The sequence below is a fragment of the Papio anubis genome, chromosome 18 (genome assembly GCF_008728515.1).
Source record: "Papio anubis isolate 15944 chromosome 18, Panubis1.0, whole genome shotgun sequence".
In the NCBI taxonomy this organism is placed as follows: Eukaryota; Metazoa; Chordata; class Mammalia; order Primates; family Cercopithecidae; genus Papio; species Papio anubis.
In genome coordinates this window covers 46974499-46980357 of record NC_044993.1, presented here as the reverse complement: position 1 = coordinate 46980357, position 5859 = coordinate 46974499, and the positions used below count along the sequence as shown (strand labels likewise).

General features: G+C 47.6%; 1 non-coding gene across 1 annotated transcript; it reads left to right on the top strand.

Annotated features, from left to right (window-relative positions):
• The first annotated feature begins 3962 nt into the window (after positions 1–3962).
• On the top strand, positions 3963–4065 carry LOC116271386. The gene has a single exon (XR_004179944.1). It is a non-coding gene; the product is annotated as a small nucleolar RNA U13 (small nucleolar RNA).
• Positions 4066–5859: the final 1794 nt, after the last annotated feature.

Below are 5859 nucleotides of genomic sequence, written 5' to 3'. Positions count from 1 at the left end.
GGACCTAAAGTGTCTCCTGTAAACAGCAAATAGGTGGATCATCAGGATTTTTAATTTTTTTATTATTATTATTTTTTTGAACTTCCCAGGTAGGCCGGGCATGGTGGCTCACACCTGTAAAACCAGGACTTTGGGTGGCTGAGACGGGAGGGCTGCTTGAGTTCTGAGGTTTGAAACAAGTCTGGGAAACATGGCAAAACCCCATCTCTACAAAAAAAACACAAAAATTAGCTGGAAATTGGCTGGGCATGATGGCTCACGCCTGTAACCCCAGCACTTTGGGAGGCTGAGGCAGGCAGATCACGTAAGGTCAGGAGTTCAAGATCAGCCTGGCCAACATGGTGAAATCCAATCTCTACCAAAAATACAAAAATTAGCCGGGTGTGGTGGCACATGCCTGTATGGGAGGCTGAGGCAGAAAAATCACTTGAACCTGGGAGGCAGAGGTTGCAGTGAGCCGAGATCGTGCCACTGTACTATGGCCTGTGCGACAGAGCCAGACTCCACTCAAAAAAAAAAAAAAAAAAAAAAGGCAGATGTGGTGGCACATGTTTGTGGTTCCAGCTGCCTGGGGGACTGAGGAAGGAGGCTTGCTTGAGCCCAGGAGGTCAAGGCTGCTATAAGCCATGTTCACGCCACCGCACTGCAGCCTGGGCAACAAAGTGAGAACCTGTCTCAAAATAAAAATAAGTAAATAGGCCAGGTGCGGTGGCTCACGCCTGTAATTCACCCAGCACTTTGAGAGGCTGAGGCATGAGGATCACGAGGTCAAGAGTTTGAGACCAGCCTGGCCAACATAGTGAAACCCTGTCTCTACCAAAAATACAAAAATTAGCCAGGTGTGGTGGCACACACCTGTAGTCCCAGATACTCGGGAGGCTGAAGCGGGAGAATCGCTTGAACCTGGGAGGCAGAGGTTGCAGTGAGCTGAGATCGTGCTATTGCACTCCAGCCTGAGTGACAGTGAGACTCTGTCTCAAAAAAAAAAAAAGTAAATAAATAAAGCTTCCCAGGGGATTCTGTTTGCAGAGTGTGTCGAGAATATGAAGCCCAGAATTCAAGACTGCACATGGACTGTGAAGGCTGAGAAGGGCTGTGAGGGTAGAGTGGGTTGGTTAAAGGAACACAGGGGACTGTCATGCCCTTTGGCTCTTCTATAGGAAAAGACGAAAGAGTGAGCCTTGAGTTGTGTTTTGTGAGGGAATAGTACCCTCCCTCTGTGGGGAAGCAAAGTTGGCCCGGAAGATGAAGACAGATGAGTCAAGAACATCAGGGTGTCAGGGGTAGTACAAAAAGAAGGCAAAATATGCCCTTCTACACTCAAACTTGAAGGTATTTGGGGCCTGGTGGCTGGATCTGAGGCCATGCTGGGTCCTGAAGAGGGGACCAAAGTCTTGCTTTGTGAAAACTGTCTAGACTGTCCTAGCAATTCCTTTTTTTTTTTTTTTTTTTGACAGAGTCTCACTCTTGTCACCCAGGCTGGAGTGCAGTGGCACGATCTCAGCTCACTGCAACCTTCACCTCCCGAGTTCAAGCGATTCTCCTGCCTCAGTCTCCTGAGTAACTGGGATTACAGGCGCCTGCCACGGCGCCCAGTTAATTTTTGTATTTTTAGTGGAGACAGGGTTTCACCATCTTGGCCAGGCTGGTCTTGAACTCCTGACCTTGTGATCCACCTGCCTTGGCCTCCCAAAGTGCTGGGATTACAGGCGTGAGCCACTGTGACTGGTGTTTTTAAAATTTTTAATTAATTTTTTTTTTTTAGTCTCTCTCTGTCCCCCAGGCTGGAGCGCAGTGGCAGGATCCCAGCTCACTGCAACCTCTACCTTCCAGATTCAAGCAATTCTTCTGCCTCAGTCTCCCAAGTAGCTGGGATTACAGGCTAATCCCACCTGGCTAATTTTTGTATTTTCAGTAGAGATAGGGTTTCACCATGTTGGCCAGGCTGCTCTCGAACTCCTAACCTCAGGTGATCCTCCTGCCTCAACCTCCCAAAGTTTTGTGAGTACAGGTGTGAACCACCACCACACCTGGCCTCCATTCTCATCTCTTCTGATTGCAGACCTTGGTTCTCCAGAGCACAGAAGTAGCACTTCCTTCCCCTGGTCCCTGGAGAGTAAGGTCTTGTTCACATCTGTGCAAGGGCTCAGATCAGGGCCTGGTACAGAGAAGGTGCACAATAAATAGGTGTTTAAGTCTGGGCACGGTGCCTCACTTCTGTAATCCTAGCACTTTGGGAGGCCAATGTGGGAGGATCGCTTGAGCCCAGGAATTCAAGATCAGCCTGGGCAACATAGCAAGACCCCAATCTCTAAAAAAAAAAAAAAAAGAAAAAGAAAAATTAGCCACGTGTGGTGGCACATTCTAGTTACCCAGGAAGCTGAGGTAAGAGGATTGCTTGAGCTGGGAGGCTTCAGTGAGCTGTGATTGTGCCACTGCACACCAGCCTGGGGGACACAGTGAGACCCTGTCTCAAAAAATATAATAAAAGTCTAAAAAATAAATGGGGGCCGGGTGTGGTGGCTCATGCCTGTAATCCCAGCACTCTGGGAGGCCAAGGTGGGCAGATCACCTGGACTCAGGAGTTCAAGACCAGCCTGGCCAACATAGAGAAACCCTATCTCTACTAAAAATACAAAAATTAGCTGGGCATGGTGGTGGGTGTCTGTAATCCCAACTACTCGGGAGGCTGGGGCAGAAGAATTGCTTGAACCCAGGAGACGGAGGTTGCAGTGAGCCAAGATCACGCCATTGCACTCCAGCCCGGGCAACAAGAGCAAGATTCCGTCTCAAAAATAAATAAGGCCGGGCGCGGTGGCTCAAGCCTGTAATCCCAGCACTTTGGGAGGCCGAGACGGGTGGATCACGAGGTCAGGAGATCGAGACCATCCTGGCTAACATGGTGAAACCCCGTCTCTACTAAAAAATACAAAAAAACTAGCCGGGCGAGGTGGCGGGCGCCTGCAGTCCCAGTTACTCGGGAGGCTGAGGCAGGAGAATGGCGTGAACCCGGGAGGCGGAGCTTGCTGTGAGCTGAGATCCGGCCACTGTACTCCAGCCAGGGCGACAGAGCGAGACTCCGTCTCAAAAAAAAAATAAAAATAAAAATAAATAAACAGAGGCCAGGTGCAGTGGCTCATGCCTATAATCCCAGTACTTTCGGAGGCTGAGGCAGAAAAATCACTTGAGGTCAGCAGTTCAAGACCAGCCTGGCCAACATGGCGAAACCCCATCTCCACTAAAAGTACCAAAATTAACCAGGCGTGGGGGTGGGCACCTGTAATCCCAGCTACTCAGGAGGCGGAGGCGGGAGAATCGCTTGAACCGAGACAGAGGTTGCAGTGAGCCGAGATCGTGCCACTGCACTCCAGCCTGGGTGACAAGAGCAAGACTCCATCTTAAAAAAATAAAATTAAATACATAAATAAAATAAAATAAAATAAAAAACAAACGGTGTTTAAATGAATGATGTTCATGGAATCTCTCCCCAGTGCTTTGCTTTCCACAAAGGTCTGCATGGAAGTCTCAATAAATTGTGGTTGAATGCTTGACAGTAACTGTGACGAAAGCAGAATTCACCATTCATCACCTGACCAGCAAATGTTTTGCTTGTCTTATATAGTATTGACCAGTAGAATGTCTTTTTTTTTTTTTTGAGCCAGAGTCACTCTGTCACCAGGCTGGAGTGCAGTGGCGTGATCTCGGCTCATTGCAACCTCCGCCTCCTGGGTTCAAGTGATTCTTCTGCCTCAGCCTCCTGAGTAGCTGGGACTACAGGCTCGCACCAGCACACCCAGGTAATTTTTGTATTTTTAGTAAAGACAGGGTTTCACCATGTTGGCCAGGATGGTCTCAATCTCCTGACCTCAGATGATTCACCTGCCTTGGCCTCCCAAAGTGCTGGGATTACAGGCGTGAGCCACCGGGCCTGGCCAAGCTGTCTTTTAAATAATTAAATCCAGATCCTTTTGTAGTCATAAGCGTGATGACTGGGTTTTCACACTCATGTGTGAGCTGCACCTCCCTCAAACCTTGTTTTGACATTGACACATTATCTGCCGGATGTAAAAATAATGAAATCCAATATACTAAGATGGGGAGATTTCACAATAAAATCCAAATTTCTGTTTCTTTTAAAAAATCAGGCCACGATGGCTCGTGCCTGGAATTCAAGAACTTTGGGAGGCCCAGGCAGAAGGATCACTTGATCCTAGAAGTTCAAGATCAGCATGGTCAACACAGGGAGACCTGGTCTCAATTTAAAAATTAGCTGGGCATGGCACTTTGGGAGACAGGTGGATCACCTGAGATCAGGAGTTCAAGACCTGCCTGGCCAACATGGTGAAAACCTGTCTCTACTAAAAATACAAAAATTAGCCAGGCGTGGTGGTGGGTGTCCCAGCTACTCAGGAGGTTGAGGTTGCAGTGAGCTGAGATTGCACCACTGAACTCCAACTTGGGTGACAGAACAAGACTCTGTCTATAAAATAAATAAAATTTCAGGAAGCAGCTCATGTTATGTAAAGGGACAGGAAACAGCAATTGATGACATATACATAGGATGATTCCAGTCTAGTAATAAATATACACACACCAGAAAGAGAGGCATTAAAAAGTTAATGTTAGTTAACAGCCTGGGCGACAGAACGAGACTGTCTCAAAAAAAAAAAAAAAAAAAAGTTAAGAAAAAAAGGAGTGACAATCCACATGTGGCCCACAAAGCTTAAAATATACACTATCTAGCCCTGGGCAGAAAAAGGTTTGACAATGCTGTTCAAAAGTCACCATTGGTAGATTGGAAACTGAAAAAGGTATATACCCTGGCATTGGACAACACAATGGCTGTGCCTCCTGCCAAAGAATGCTGAACTGGCCAAGTGAGGTACTTGGCAGCCCAGCCCTGAAATGCATAAGCTCTCCGGCCTTTCCATCACTGCTCCCTCCCAGTTCTTCACCTCTGGCCACTCCATCCTCTGGCTTCCCTTCCACCACGTACTCACATGTTGAGTCCAGTACCTAGCCCTCTCCTCCAGGCTGCCCCCTCTGGAAATGTAAGCAGCACCAGGTGTAAGAGTCAGGCACAGGCTGCCTTAATGTGCACCTGGACCCCTTACTTCCCCGTTGTGTGGAAGGTAAATCACTTATCTCTTTGAGCCTGTTTTCCCATCTACAAAATGGGAATGACAATAGGGTTATTCTGAGATTAAGTGAGATAAGGTACCTAAAGCACGCAGTACGGAAGTGGTCAACATGCTGGCTCTGATGTCAGCCATGAGCAGACTTTGGACAACTATTTATAAGCCATTCGCTTCAAAACCTTTCTCTTTCTCTTCTGTGACAGACTAATACTTGTGCCGCTTCCCTTCATTTAGAAACAAAACGCCCCAAGTTTAAATGAACGTTTAACTATCCAGCTAGAGGCATTTCAGTCTTGTGTATACGGTGGTAAGGTGAGACTAAGTTCTGGCCAATGGGATCAGTGTAATTTCCAGGCCCCGTATTTCCGCTTCCTTTTTCATGGGCTTGAAGGAGGACTTGGGGCTGGTGAGCCACTTTAACCACAGACGACAACCTTGGGGACGCAGAGGCAACACGACAGCAGGGCCCTGCGTCCCTAGATGATTCTGTGTTAACAGTTGTTGTCTAACCCTAACCCTGGACCACTCACCTCTGAACTGTCACATGATGAATAAGCTATTTTGCTGAGTCACTGTTTTGGGCTCCTTGTGACAGCAGCTGAGCCTAGAGTCTAGTTAGTGCATGTCCCAAGGCTTCTCTTCCAACCTATCAGTCCGCCCTGCAAATGTGCTGTTCTTGTACTTCTGAACACAAAGAATATTCCAGGTATTTCTTGAAAAT